The sequence below is a fragment of the Parasteatoda tepidariorum genome, chromosome 5, assembly GCF_982258835.1.
Source record: "Parasteatoda tepidariorum strain Cologne lab strain chromosome 5, Ptep-v5.0, whole genome shotgun sequence".
In the NCBI taxonomy this organism is placed as follows: Eukaryota; Metazoa; Arthropoda; class Arachnida; order Araneae; family Theridiidae; genus Parasteatoda; species Parasteatoda tepidariorum.
Window position 1 is genome coordinate 121,876,155 of NC_141759.1, and position 13,830 is coordinate 121,889,984.

At 29.9% G+C, this 13,830-nt stretch overlaps 1 pseudogene across 1 annotated transcript in view; it reads left to right on the forward strand.

Moving 5' to 3' along the window:
• Positions 1-13,830, forward strand: part of LOC147810124 (folate receptor gamma-like) — a 105,988-nt pseudogene that overhangs the window by 19,251 nt on the left and 72,907 nt on the right. Inside the window, exons 3-4 of the transcript XR_015434233.1 lie at positions 7,191-7,346; positions 9,455-9,650. The product of XR_015434233.1 is annotated as a folate receptor gamma-like (transcript). The remainder of the gene's footprint in view (positions 1-7,190; positions 7,347-9,454; positions 9,651-13,830) is intronic.

Consider the following 13,830-nt stretch of genomic DNA (forward strand, 5'->3'; position numbering starts at 1 on the left):
GGTGGTTCAACATATAGCTCTTTTAAAAACGGAAACAATAACCAGAGTGAGCATTATCCGGTTGTTCAATTCAGATTCATGCCCTAAAAACATGATAATATTTAATTTAAGCTGGCTCAACATATAGCGCTTTTAAAAATGGAAACAATAACCAGAGTGAGCATTATCAGGTTGTTCAATTCAGATTCATGCCCTAAAAACATGATAATATTTAATTTAAACTGGCTCAACATATAGCGCTTTTAAAAACGGAAACAATAACCAGAATGAGCATTATCCGGTTGTTCAATTCAGATTCATGCCCTAAAAACATGATAATATTTAATTTAAACTGGCTCAACATATAGCGCTTTTAAAATCGGAAACAATAACCAGAGTGAGCATTATCCGGTTGTTCAATTCAGATTCATGCCCTAAAAACATGATAATATTTAATTAAAATTAACTATTGTTATTAATTATTGTTACTTAAATTAAATTATTTTCGTTAAATATTTAATATAAATATATATTAATATTATAATATATTAATATACGTTAATAATGATAAAAAGTATTACATTTGTTGTTATTAAACGATAGAATTCACTAAAAGTATATAAATATGTAATAAATAAAATAATTTTGTGATAAAAATGATAAATGAGGTTTATCTATTGTCAATACATTGATCATTCTCATTTACACCTGAAAAAAATAGCCAAAAAACACAATTTTTGTAACTGGGCTGGACTACCCGACGCATTTTGAAAAGAGCTGAAAAACATGTTTTTTTAAATTTCTGTTTTTTTAAGTTTAACTATTCTTTTTTTGGTTTATTCTTTTTGCATTATTTAATTAGATGATAAAACAATAGAAACATACAAAAATGTTGATTATTACTCAGTATTATACAGAAATATAAGCAATACTCCTTAAGTGAGCGGGGCTACCCGACTCTCCCCTTTATGTTTATAAAAGTACGTTTTTGTGTCTGATTTCTAACTGTTACTGTGAAGTAAGTTAGCACTAATTATTTGAAGTCACACCCTGGAACCATTAAGATTGACACTTAGTTCTTGAAAACCCGATAATAAGAACGGAAGTTATGCGGGGGGATTTCTTTTTATTTTTTATTTTGTGCACTGTACACACAGGTGTAGGGCTCCTGTAGAAAAATCAAGATAAACAAAATTCTTTTAGTTGCAGTAAATGTACATAAACTCTAGCAGGAATTTACTTCTTTAAAATACCATTTTGTCATTCGGAGATTTGGTAGGGTATAGAGAATATACCATAAAGTGGTATAATTCCCCTCATAATAGTGGTATATAATTCATTAAGTATTGAAATTTCAAAAAAAAAAAGTTTATTAAATGAGTCCTTTTTATTCGCAGAATTTATATTTGAAGCACATTCCTACTTAACAGGAAATCAAATCTGGAATTGAAACGTAAAAATTAGAAACTAATAGTATACAAAAGAAAATATAAAATCCTGTAATTAAAATTTCATGTTAGATGCATTAATTTCATGTTATATGCATTAATTAATTAATTAATTTCATGTTATATGCATTTTTCGACTAGTTAAAATTGTTCAAATTTCAACTGGTCCTCTGTACAACATGACAATTTTCAAACGCTGCATGACAACTACAAAAGTAGGATTTATCTCCAATCTAACCGCAATTTTGATTATTTTCCGGTCTAAATAAAACAGGAGAAACAGAACTAAGATGCAAAAAATATGAAAATAAACAATTCATGTAAATTTTAAAATTCACGTTTGTTCAGGGAACTAGAAATGAGAAGAAAAAAATTTGTCACACATAACAAAAAACGTATGAGAAAAATTTCACTATTTTTCGTTTCGGTGACATAAATTAACTTTTTTTCTTCTCGTTTTTGTTGTTGTTGTTAATTTACGTCGCACTAGAGCTGCACAATGGGCTATTGGCGACGGTCTGGGAAACATCCTGGAGGATGATCTGAAGACATGCCACCACAACTTTGATCCTCTGCGGAGGGGGTGGCACCCCCGCTTCGGTAACCAGACTACCAGAGCGCGAAGTCGAGCACTTTACGGTAGCACAGTTTAACGAGGACCAATACCGCACACCCTCGGTCCCTACGCAGACTGATCCAAGTGGTCACCCACCCGCACACTGACCGCAGCCAGTGATGCTTGACTTCGGTGATCTGCTGGGAACCGTGTCTTAACGATCAGTCCACTGCGGGACAAACGGTATTGAGAATAAAATGAGATGTTTATAAACAACTCCCTTCGATAATAGTCCGAAAGTAGGGGGCCGGGATAGCCTGGTCGGTAGAGCGCTGGGCCCGAGAGGTCATGGGTTCGATCCGGCCGAAGACTCCCCGTGTAGTAAATGGTGACTGATGCACGTTAAATCTGTCGAGTCACAAAGTCCTCCATGTTCCCATAGCAAATCATTTCCTCTGGGGGTACTGATCCAGGAGTTTTTCTTGTCTTCTGGATTGGGTTCAAAATTACAAGGTTACGGAGTTAAACATTAGTAGTCGTAAACTCATGAAATTGGGTCGGCTGTTCAACGACGGTTATAAAATAAAATAAAATAGTCCGAAAATCAATTTGTTAGTTATATCGTAATTATTTGAGTAATTATTTTATTATTGCAAAAAAATATTAATTCAATTAAAGCTAAGCCCATTGTGCAGCTCCAGTGCGACGTAAATTAACAACAACAACAATCAATTAAAGCTAATCATTATTACAAAATATAAGTTGTTGTTGTTAATTTGCGTCGCACTAAAGCTGCGCGATGGGCTATTGGCGGCGGTCTGGCAAACACCCCTGAGGATGATCCGAAGACATGTCATCACAATTTTGATCCTCTGCAGAGGGGATGGCACCCCCGCTTCGGTAGTCCGATGACCTGCACGCGAAGTCAAACACTTTACGGTAGAACAGTTTAACAAGGATCAATACCGCACACCCTCGGTCCCTATGCAGACTGATCCAATTGGTCACCCACCCGCCCACTGACCGTAGTCAGTGATGCTTGACTTCGGTAATCTGCTGGGAACCGTGTCTTAATGATCAGTCCACTGCGGGACACAAAATATAAGTAATTAATTAAGTACGTAACTAATTTATGTTAATTGCTTATATACATTTTCCATTGTCGATACTGGGAAAAAGTAGTTTGTTAGTTATTTATTGAAATTTTAAATTCAAATTATTTTTATCTCTTGTGTTAATTTACTGTTGTAGTAGCTCCTGAACTAACAAATATTCGAGTTCAGTGATTGCCAGATCATATATTGGATCGTGTATAATATAGATCTGTCGAGAATTTGATCAAAAAATTTGAACATAGCACTATTTAGAGCGAAATTTTTTATCTGGGCATTTCCGAATAACTAATACTCTGTTTAACCGAAAATAATTTATCTATTCTCAAATGGAAACTTTGTGAAAAACATGGCCGTCACTGGGTTTAATTTTGAACAGGGACGAAATTAAATTACACAGTGACAATAGTTCTAAATTTCAGGCATAAGAAAAAGTCATAATAAATACCAGCAAAAAGATTATTTTTTCCGTTTCTTGCTTTAAACTTTGATTAATTTAAATCGATAGTAATTCTAGAAAAATTTTCTTTATTTATTTGAAATATTCTTTTATTTAGGCTTTTAGAGATTCGTAATTATTGAGGGGGACTAATACCTACCCCGCCATCGACAAGCATGAGTTGTTAATATTGCATTTATGTAATAATTACTGTTATGTATAATTTTTATCAAAGACATTTAGCTGCCGTTCTTTAGATTTTCACTGTTTATTCCATTAATGTCCGACTACAAAAACTGAAATGATGGTGAAAATGGGTTTTAGGAAAAAGTGGTAGAGAAAGAAATCTACCAGGAAAAAAATCTTGATGACAAAAGCAGGAATAAATAAAATTTGAATGAGAAATTAAAAATAAAAGAACGAGACATTTTATGGAACATCAGAAAGTTGTTAATTTTGAAGAGAATAGTTTTTGGTTTGAATTTCAGGTTCATACTAACCCTTTACGGGTATTTTAATTTAAGTTTGCTTAGTTTATGAGTGGTTATCGAATAATTGTGTTTTTATAAAAAAGAATTGTTTCTCTTTAATGTAGCTTGATTCGTTACAGTATGCCGATTGGATATTTCCTTTTGTATCCTACCACTCTGGATGTAAAAATGTATTGTTCTATTGTTCTTTGACTTCAAATTTAGATGTAAATAATTTTATTACATCATATGTGTTACTGTGTTACATTTTTATCATATCATAGTTACATTTTTATCATATCATATTATGTATCACAATATTATTATATCATATTTTTTTATTAGACAATAATGTCTTGTTTCTTCATAATAAATTATAGTAAAGCTTCACTTCTGCTATCACTTTTTACTTTTTTAAAAAATGTACCGTCCTTCAGAGCACAAACGAGTCAATTTATAGTGTTTTTTTTCCCTTCAATTTAAACTTTTGAATTCTTCTTTATGAATTCGGAACAATTTTTAAATGTAATAAAAATTACGTTAATTAATTGCGCAGTACCTACGATGTTAAATATAATATATTTAATTTCCTTGCATTTATAAAACAAACATTTGCAAAATATTTAAACCTTATTTATAAATTTCTCAGCTTGAAAACAAAGAATATTAAATTGAAGCAGTCAATCTTTTAGTTGTTCAACTTTGAATTAAATTTTTTTAAACTAAATTTAAAAAGTGCCTTCATATTTCATCTTCAAAATTCTGTCCATGTAGTTTTTCTAGAAAAAATTTGAAGAGGGAAAAGGTTGATAACTAAGTCCTATATTTCACGCGACGATAAATGATATAATACTGATGATGAAGGATGACGCAACTCCAAGGAGAAAATTTCAACAAAAAAGCGATAATGCTTAAATTCTGGGTACCATGTTCTCCCGCCTAAACCGTTCTTCGCCAACGACGGCTATGCGCGCGCAGGAATAAACCAGCAATCTAGTTACATGGAGGTTTTTGGCGAAAACAAATAGGGTTAGGGATTTTTTAATCGCCAACGCATGCTTATTGAGTTTTCAAGCAAACGTTTTCAACTTTTGAGTTTAATCCGTCGTCTTCCGACCAATACAATTCTTTTGATATTTTACGAACCTAGAGTGACTTAAAACCTTTTCGATGCTGGAAGTCTTTGAGTTTTGGCTTTGGCATTGCTTACAAGAATATTTGGCGATTATTTTGTGAGTGTTTTGTATATTGGCGTATTTGAATGATATAACACATGGGTCGCAGCATGCTGTCTTATTTATTTATATTATACTTGGTGGAATGTTTTATTGCCGGACGGAAGAAATATAACACTCGATTCAAGCCGGTCAACAAGTTCTGCTTGTGACCAAGTTTTTTTTAGTCCATTTAATAATTTTTTAATCTGAAATTCTTAATCTTCTTGCTTTCCGGTCTTAAAATTTTATTTTTGAATTTTAATAAATCACTATTTATTCCCAGAAACTTCTTTGGAAAACACGGAATGGTATCTTTTTTTCTTTTTCTTCTTTTGTTTACATTTATACACTTTAAAACTGCATTTGTTGTTTAATTCTGTCAAATAATATTTCTGTACGTTTCTATGTGTGTTTATTATATGTGTTTATTTCATTGCATTCCCAAGAATTCATTCAGCTCTGAGTTAACAAAAATACTTCCATTTTATTGTTATTACTTTTTTAAAAATCAGTCAAAAATTCTTAATTTGTTTTCCAATCTAAGTAATTTTTAGTTAGGAACCTTGTCTAACAGGAAAATTATAAAATTAAAAATTGTCAAGTGCATTACTTTACCCTTTAAAGATTTAAGTTCTCAAATTAAATATTTTTTGGTATTTATTTAAAATAAGTTTAAATTGTCAGAACTTGTTTCCAATAATGGATTGATATGGTTGTTAATTAGGTAATGTTTTGCTTATTGCTAAGCATGATATAACAAAAGATATCCTTTTGTTATATTTCTACATTCTATAAGAACTCTGTAAGAAACTGGACAAAGTGGACGAAAATAAAAATGTTGAGCAGTATGTATTGAAAGAATAGCTAAAATTGAAACTAAATTTAATATAGTATCTAAAAGTTTTTTTTAAAAATCTAAACAGCATATTATTTCAGAGTTTTTTAGAGTATTCATACTTAACAATTGGTATGCTATTTGTGTGTTTTGATATGAGTATTCAATATATGTTGTTTTAGTAGTGCTTATATTATATAAATTATTTAGTAATAAAAGGAAATTTTATTAGGTTATTTTAACAGTTCATTATGTTATTATGATTATAGGTTTTACTATATTGTAAACTAAACTCGGTGGTGCAATAGCCTAAGGACGACTAAGGCCTATTGTGCCCATCCCAATTTTTCTTGAGCTTTGGTGCAGGAACAGATGTTCGGGTTGGGTGGTCAGGCAAACAGGGAGCTACTAATGTTTAGTTCACTATAGTATTCATTTTGTGGACCTAGAATGTAAAGCCACAAAATGTAGACCAGAATTTTATGTTCAACTGATTCCTTTCGTTGGACAATGACAATATTTAGTATGCGTCATTCAAATATTTATATTCTTACATTTTCTAATTAATTACTTACTTACCTCACTTCGCTGCTGACAAATTTATTTACAAAATACTGAGTACAAAAATCAAACTAAAGAGGTTGTAATGAAAGGACGAAATTGAAAAGTAATAATTTTAATATCAAGTCTGCTGAATGAATGGGAAGAGGGAAGTTGTTTTTGAGCTGAAACACTTTTGAAATGTCTGACTCTGGAGTCTGTACAGGAGTCTGTGTCTGTCTGGAGTCTGTGGAGTTTGTCTACAGTATGAACTGCTGCTATGGAAATAAGAATAGCGCATTTCAGGGAGGGTAGCTTCTCTTCACTCTTCCGTGCCCTAAACAATGACCTCACACTCCTATTTGAAATAGTTATACCTCGTCACCATAGTCACCGCAACAGTTCAGGCGAATGGCTAGGGGAGTTCTTAATTTCGACAAACTATACATAATACAGTGTTTGGAGTTTACTGTCATGGGGTAAAAGAGCATAATTTTGTGACAAAATATACATATAGATGTTATCCCATATTTAAATGTATTTTAGTCTTTTTCTAAGCATATTTAAATGAATAACAGTTAATTGATATTGCAGGCTCTTTTTCATCAATTTATTGTGTTGGTACTTTTAACAACAATTAAAGAATCTCTAAGCCAACTGAGCCAAAACAAAGATGAATTGTTGAACTGGTGTTTGAATGGCCAAAATCACAAAAGAATACCAGGAAAAGAATACTCATTACATGACCAAGTACAATATTTCCTTCCATTTTCATTATTTTTTATAATTTGAATAAAATATGTTTTGACTTCTACAAAAGTTTTAATAATGCAAACCTTTTATTTCCTCATTTTTTTTTCTTTTAAAATGACAGAACACCTGCCTTTTTTAATGAAATTGAGACTGGCAAGACACAAATTCTGCCTTTTTTGTTCACAACTCTTTTTTGAAACGGATTCTGAGTTCGTTAGAGATTTATATACAAGATTATTTAAAGAATTTCATTACATTAATTATAAATAATTTTGTATTATTTCTAAATTCGCACACTAAATGTAGCCAGGTTTTATATATATATATATATATATATTATGACAAAATTCCATTTTTATTAATTTAAACTGTTTGTCTATGTTGTGATGTAGTTGATCATTTGTCACCATTATTTTATAGAAAGAATATTTTATTTATGCCCTAGCTAGTATCATGTAGAAATGGAGGACCCCATACATCTCTGAATGAGCATACCTTTTTTTCAATGGATTTAAATTTCTGACACCGAAAATATAAGGGTATAGGGGCTGTGATCAATATGGTCCTAATAGTTTACGAGAGGTAGTTATTTTTTATTCATTTTGCCATGTTTCGCAAAATTTTTGAGGGAATTGAAAAATTCAAGAGAACTCTATGCAAAAAAAAACTTTTAGTAAATATTTATTATTTACCTAATAATTGTTGAAAAACTTTTGAATATAAAATTTTTTACATTAAGTATCTAATTTCACATGACAAAATTGAAGCAAAATCTGTTGGATAGTTCTTGAGTCATCGAGTTTTAAATATCTGATTTTATTTTACAACTTTATAATTGTGCGCAAAGACTTTTCAACTCGTTAAAAAAGTTATGGCAAACTCTGCAAAAATTCACATTAAGGGGTCAAAGCTTTGGATCGCACTCCATACCAAATGATTAGGACCCCAGATTGCCCCTATATTTTCAGGGACAGAAATCTGAATCCATTGAAAAAAGGTATGTTTATTCAGAGAAAGTATGTTTTTATGCCTGATTTTGTAGCTTAAAGTATCATATAATTAAAACTAAATAATTAACATATTTGATGTCTCCTCGAACCAATAAGATCACGTTCAGAACATGAAGATCTGATCATTTGATCAAAAGTTATTTAGGGTCGTACTTCTATTTGGCGCAGTGTACATTTATATTTATTAGAAAGCTTTCCCAGTGTGGGTGATTGATAGTCTGAATACTTAGGGCTATTATCTTCCAGTTGGCTTTATGTTATTATAAGCAAAAAACATTTTGATTAGTTCATTCTATCATGATACAGATTAAATGATGCCAAATGATACTACGAAATGCTATTCAGTATCATTTGACATGATGCTGTTTCTTGAGGCTAACTCATGATAGGAAAAAATTTTCTCAATTTTCTTCTCCACTTTTCCCTATTTACACTATTACCACCACTAATTCTACCTTGATTCGTATATTTACATTACCTATTTATAGTACCTATTGAAACTGCACCAAATACCAAAGTATCAGTATTGCCTGTTACCAAAATTAATTCAACAATAATAGCATTAATGCTTCTTCTAAATAATTCGGTGTCATTTCTCCAATGATTTTGCTTTTTTAGTACTACATAGCTTGTTTTTCATTTCAGTTATATTTTGAAAATTAAATAAGCATCATTGGTGTCAATAATTTGGCAATTTTTTTAGGCTTCTCTTTAACAAATTAGTAACATTTCTCTATTAATTTTGCTTTTTAGTATATAACTTATTTTTTTTACTTCAATTAATAACTATTCAGTTTATAACAAGTTTAATTCGGAGACAGTAACAGTTTGGTGATTTTTTACGGTTCCCCTCAAAGAATAATTGTTTTCTTAATTATTTTTGGCTTAAATTACTCCTTTCATCTACTGTCCAAATTTCAGGACACTAGCATAAATGGTTCCGGAGTTAGATACTAACTCTTCATTTTATTATTTTTGGATATTTTAATTCCAATAGATTAGTTATTAGTCTGAATTTAAGTAACTTAAATGTTGAATTGACTTTATAAACTCCCTTACACTAGGCCTAAACTGTAATATTTGTTGTTTCCTTAGTGTAGCCCTTGGAAAGATCATGCCTGCTGTACAGAAACTGTCACTCAAGATATTCATGAATTGAAGTTGTATAATTTTAGTTATGATCATTGCTTCAGCCAAGTGAAGAGAAATGTCTCTTCCATGCAAGAAACACTTCATACAAGACAACTGTTTTTATGAATGCGAGCCACACATTGGATTATGGGTCGTAAATGTATGTTAAGTGAATTTTTTTATTTGTTTTACAATTTTGTTTATTATATATTTTGTTAGGATAGCTAAGCTATTTTACTGTACCCAGGTATTTATATTTTATCCATCCGAAGATATGGGATTTTTTTAAAAAAAAAGTTAACTTGAATGTTTTTTATTTTCTACTGAATTTGCAACTTGAAATTGAATTCGAATATGATGAGCAGCAGCACAAATGCTGAGGTCCTTAGGGCTAGTAGTTTAATTATTTGTTAGTACTGTGTTGCTAATTTTGAATTCTGTTTATAGGCTAATCCCAGCAAATGAGATTAAAAAAAAAAACCAATAAAACAGAGTCAATAGTTCTTTTTTGTTAATTTTTCACAAGGCTGTACGTTGAAGACTTAAAAGTATGATTAATTAATTTTTTTAATAGAAAATGCATTATGACATAAGATGTATGCCACGTCTTCTAATGTTATCTCTTGAGCCAGCCGTGGTGGTTCAGGGAATAGAGCTTTTGCCTTCCAATGAGGTGAACCGATCTCGAATCACAGCCATGATTAATTTATATGAATTCCGCACTCTGCTCGCACCGACCACAGTGCTGACATCTGTATTAGAGCTCCCTTGCAGTCAGACTAACTGTAAAAGTGTCTTTGTGCTTTTCCTTTCCATTTAACACAGGTGCAGGTTTGTTTCCTTAAAAAGTCCTCCACAAATTCAAATATCTCCCAATACATGATCCAGGAGTTCATTTGTCTTCTGGTTTGGGTTCAAAATTGCAAGGCTATGGAGTAGAGCATTAGCAGTCGTAAACCCAAAAATTGGATCGGCTGTTCAATGATGGTTAAAAAATAAAAAGTTATTCCTGTTAGCATTGCATTATACAATTTTTCTGTCTATACATATAAAGCATTTTATAAATTTGTGTTGCGAAACTTTACATTATTATTTTTTTTTACTTCAAGCAACTATTAAACACTTTTTATCTACTGATTCAAGCTTACTTCATGTAACAAAAATTACATGGTTATTAATTTATTTGACTTTGATTTAAATTATTGATTTCAATATTTTAATTTGTATGATAGATACTAGGATTTTCATTCTTGATTGAAGAAGCAAAAGTTTTCTCTAACAGTTCATTTTGTGAATAAAAAACATTTTAAATTTATATACAAAAATATCAGATTGACATGTTTAGTAAATGTTTAGTTTAATATTTTTAATTTAAATGTTTAAGTTGCATCGTAATATTTTCAATTTATGAAAAGTATTCAACTGATATACAAAGTTGTTTATTTTTCAATTTTGTGTTTGTGAACTTAAACCAAAACATGCAAAATAAGACTTTTAATTTTTTAAAATTATAAACATGTTTATACTTTTTTTGAAATTTTAATAAATTAAATGTTTGAAAATGTAAGGACAATACCAGTGTTTCTCTTTAAAAACCTTATATTTTTAGTCTTTAAGGGTTTATTCATAAAAATATTCATTCTTTCAATTTAAAGATTTTATTTACAATTAAATGATTTAGAATGGTGAAATGATTCCTGCTTTATTTTTGTTTCTACATGGTTTCTTTTGGAAAGGGGAAAAAATATGATAAATTCTTAATTGATAAATAGATTTAGAGTGATTTTTTTTTTTTTTTAATGTTGCAAAAAGAATTCTGAACTAAATTCTGTTAATGTTTACATATTTAATTCAACTGTTGCCAAATATTCTACGAATGTCGCTAAAATCATATGCATGGGCAGTATTGTTGCGTTGAAATATGTTTGAAAGTTACAAAATATTAACTGAAAATAGTTTTTTTTTCCTTGCATCAAAATCTGTGCATTAAAAGAAATGTTGTGCTAAATTTATTCTACAGGTAAATTAGGTTTTACTTTTCAGATTTTTCAAATGGAATAACTCTTATTTTTAAACTTCTATTTTTCTGCTTATTGATCTATGTGAGAATAACAATTCTAATGTATATACATATTTCTCATATGTGGCACCATAAAATCTGGTACTTCATGTTCTCAGTATAATTTTTATCAATGAGACAATTTTTTTTGCTCTAACCTGTTATATGTTTGAAAGTTACAAAACATTAACTGAAAATAGTTTTTTTTTCCTTGCATCAAAATCTATGCATTAAAAAATATGTTGTGCTAATTTTATTCTACAGGTAAATTAGGTTTTACTTTTCAGATTTTTCAAATGGAATAACGCTTATACATATTTCTCCTATGTGACACCATAAAATCTGGTATTTCTTCATGAACTTAGTATAATTTTTATCAATGAGCAATTTTTTTTGTTCTAACGTGTTATACGTTTGAAAGTTTCGAAACATTAATTGAAAATAGTTTTTTTTTCCTTGCATCAAAATCGATGCATTAAAAAAAATGTTGTTCTAATTTTATTCTACACGTAATTTATGCTTTACTTTTCAGATTTTTCAAATGGAATAACTCTTATACATATTTCTCCTATGTGACACCATAAAATCTGGTATTTCTTCATGTACTTAGTATAATTTTTATCAATGAGCATTTTTTTTTTGTTCTAACGTGTTATACGTTTGAAAGTCTCAAAACATTAACTGAAAATAGTTTTTTTTTCCCTTGCATCAAAATCTATGCATTAAAAAATATGTTGTTCTAATTTTATTCTACAGGTACATGAGATTTTACTTTTCAGATTTTACAAATGGAATACTCTTATTTTTAAACTTCTATTTATCTGTTTATTGATCTATGTGACGATAACAATTCTAATGTATATACATATTTCTCATTTGTGGCACCGTAAAATCTGGTATTTCTTCCATCTCCTTAGTTTAATTTTTATCAATGAGACAATTTTTTTTGCTCTAACGTGTAATATGTTTGAAAGTTACAAAATATTAACTGAGAATAGTTTTTTTTCCTTGCATCAAAATCTATGCATTAAAAAAAATGTTGTGCTAATTTTATTCTACAGGTAAATTAGGTTTTACTTTTCAGATTTTTCAAATGGAATAACTCTTATTTTTAAACTTCTATTTTTCTGCTTATTGACCTATGTGAGGATAACAATTCTAATGTATATACATATTTCTCATATGTGACACTAAAATCTGGTATTTCTTCATGTACTTAGTATAATTTTTACCAATGAGACAATTTTTTTTGCTCTAACCTGTTATATGTTTGAAAGTTACAAAATATTTACTGAAATTTTTTTTTTCCTTGCATCAAAATCTATGCATTAAAAAAATTGTTGTGCTAATTTTATTCTACAGATAAATTAGTTTTTCCTTTTCAGATTTTTCGAATGGAATAACTATTATTTTTAAACTTCTATTTTTCTGCTTATTGATCTGTGTCAGGATAACAATTCTAATGTATATACCTATTTCTCATATGTGGCACCATAAAATCTGCCCCTGAGGGGGTTTACCTTCTTTAGGTAAACCACGCCCTGGAGTCACGCCCTGGGGTACTCTAGTGATGTATCTTTAGTATAATTTTTATCAATGAGACAATTTTTTTTGCTCTAACGTGTTATATGTTTGAAAGTTACAAAATATCAACTGAGAATAGTTTTTTTTTCCTTGCATCAAAATCTATGCATTAAAAAATATGTTGTTCTAATTTTATTCTACAGGTACATGAGATTTTACTTTTCAGATTTTTCAAATGGAATAACTCTTATTTTCAAACTTCTATTTTTCTGCTTATTGATCTATGTAACGATGACAATTTTAATGTATATACATATTTCTCACATGTGGCACCATAAAATCTGTTATTTCTTCATGTACTTAGTATAATTTTTATTATTGAGACAATTTTTTTTCCTAACTTGCTATATGTTTGAAAGTTTCAAAATACAGTACAGAACCCGTTATCCGGAAATCGGAAAACCGGAACGAAATTCGATAAATTTTCCGGCCATTTAAAAAAAATTTTTTTTTTTCCTCATAAGATTTTAGGATTTTTCTTTCTTTTAGGAAAGATGTTTACCTTACTATCATTTTGGAAATAATCATTAGTGAATTACTTCGTTTTTTCTTCGTTTTAAGATTATTAGTTATCCGGAATAGCGATGGTCCCGATCATTCCGGATAATCGGTTCCCTTCTGTATTAACTGAAAATAGTTTTTTTTCCTTGCATCAAAATCTATGCGTTAAGAGAAAATGTTGTGCTAATTTTATTGT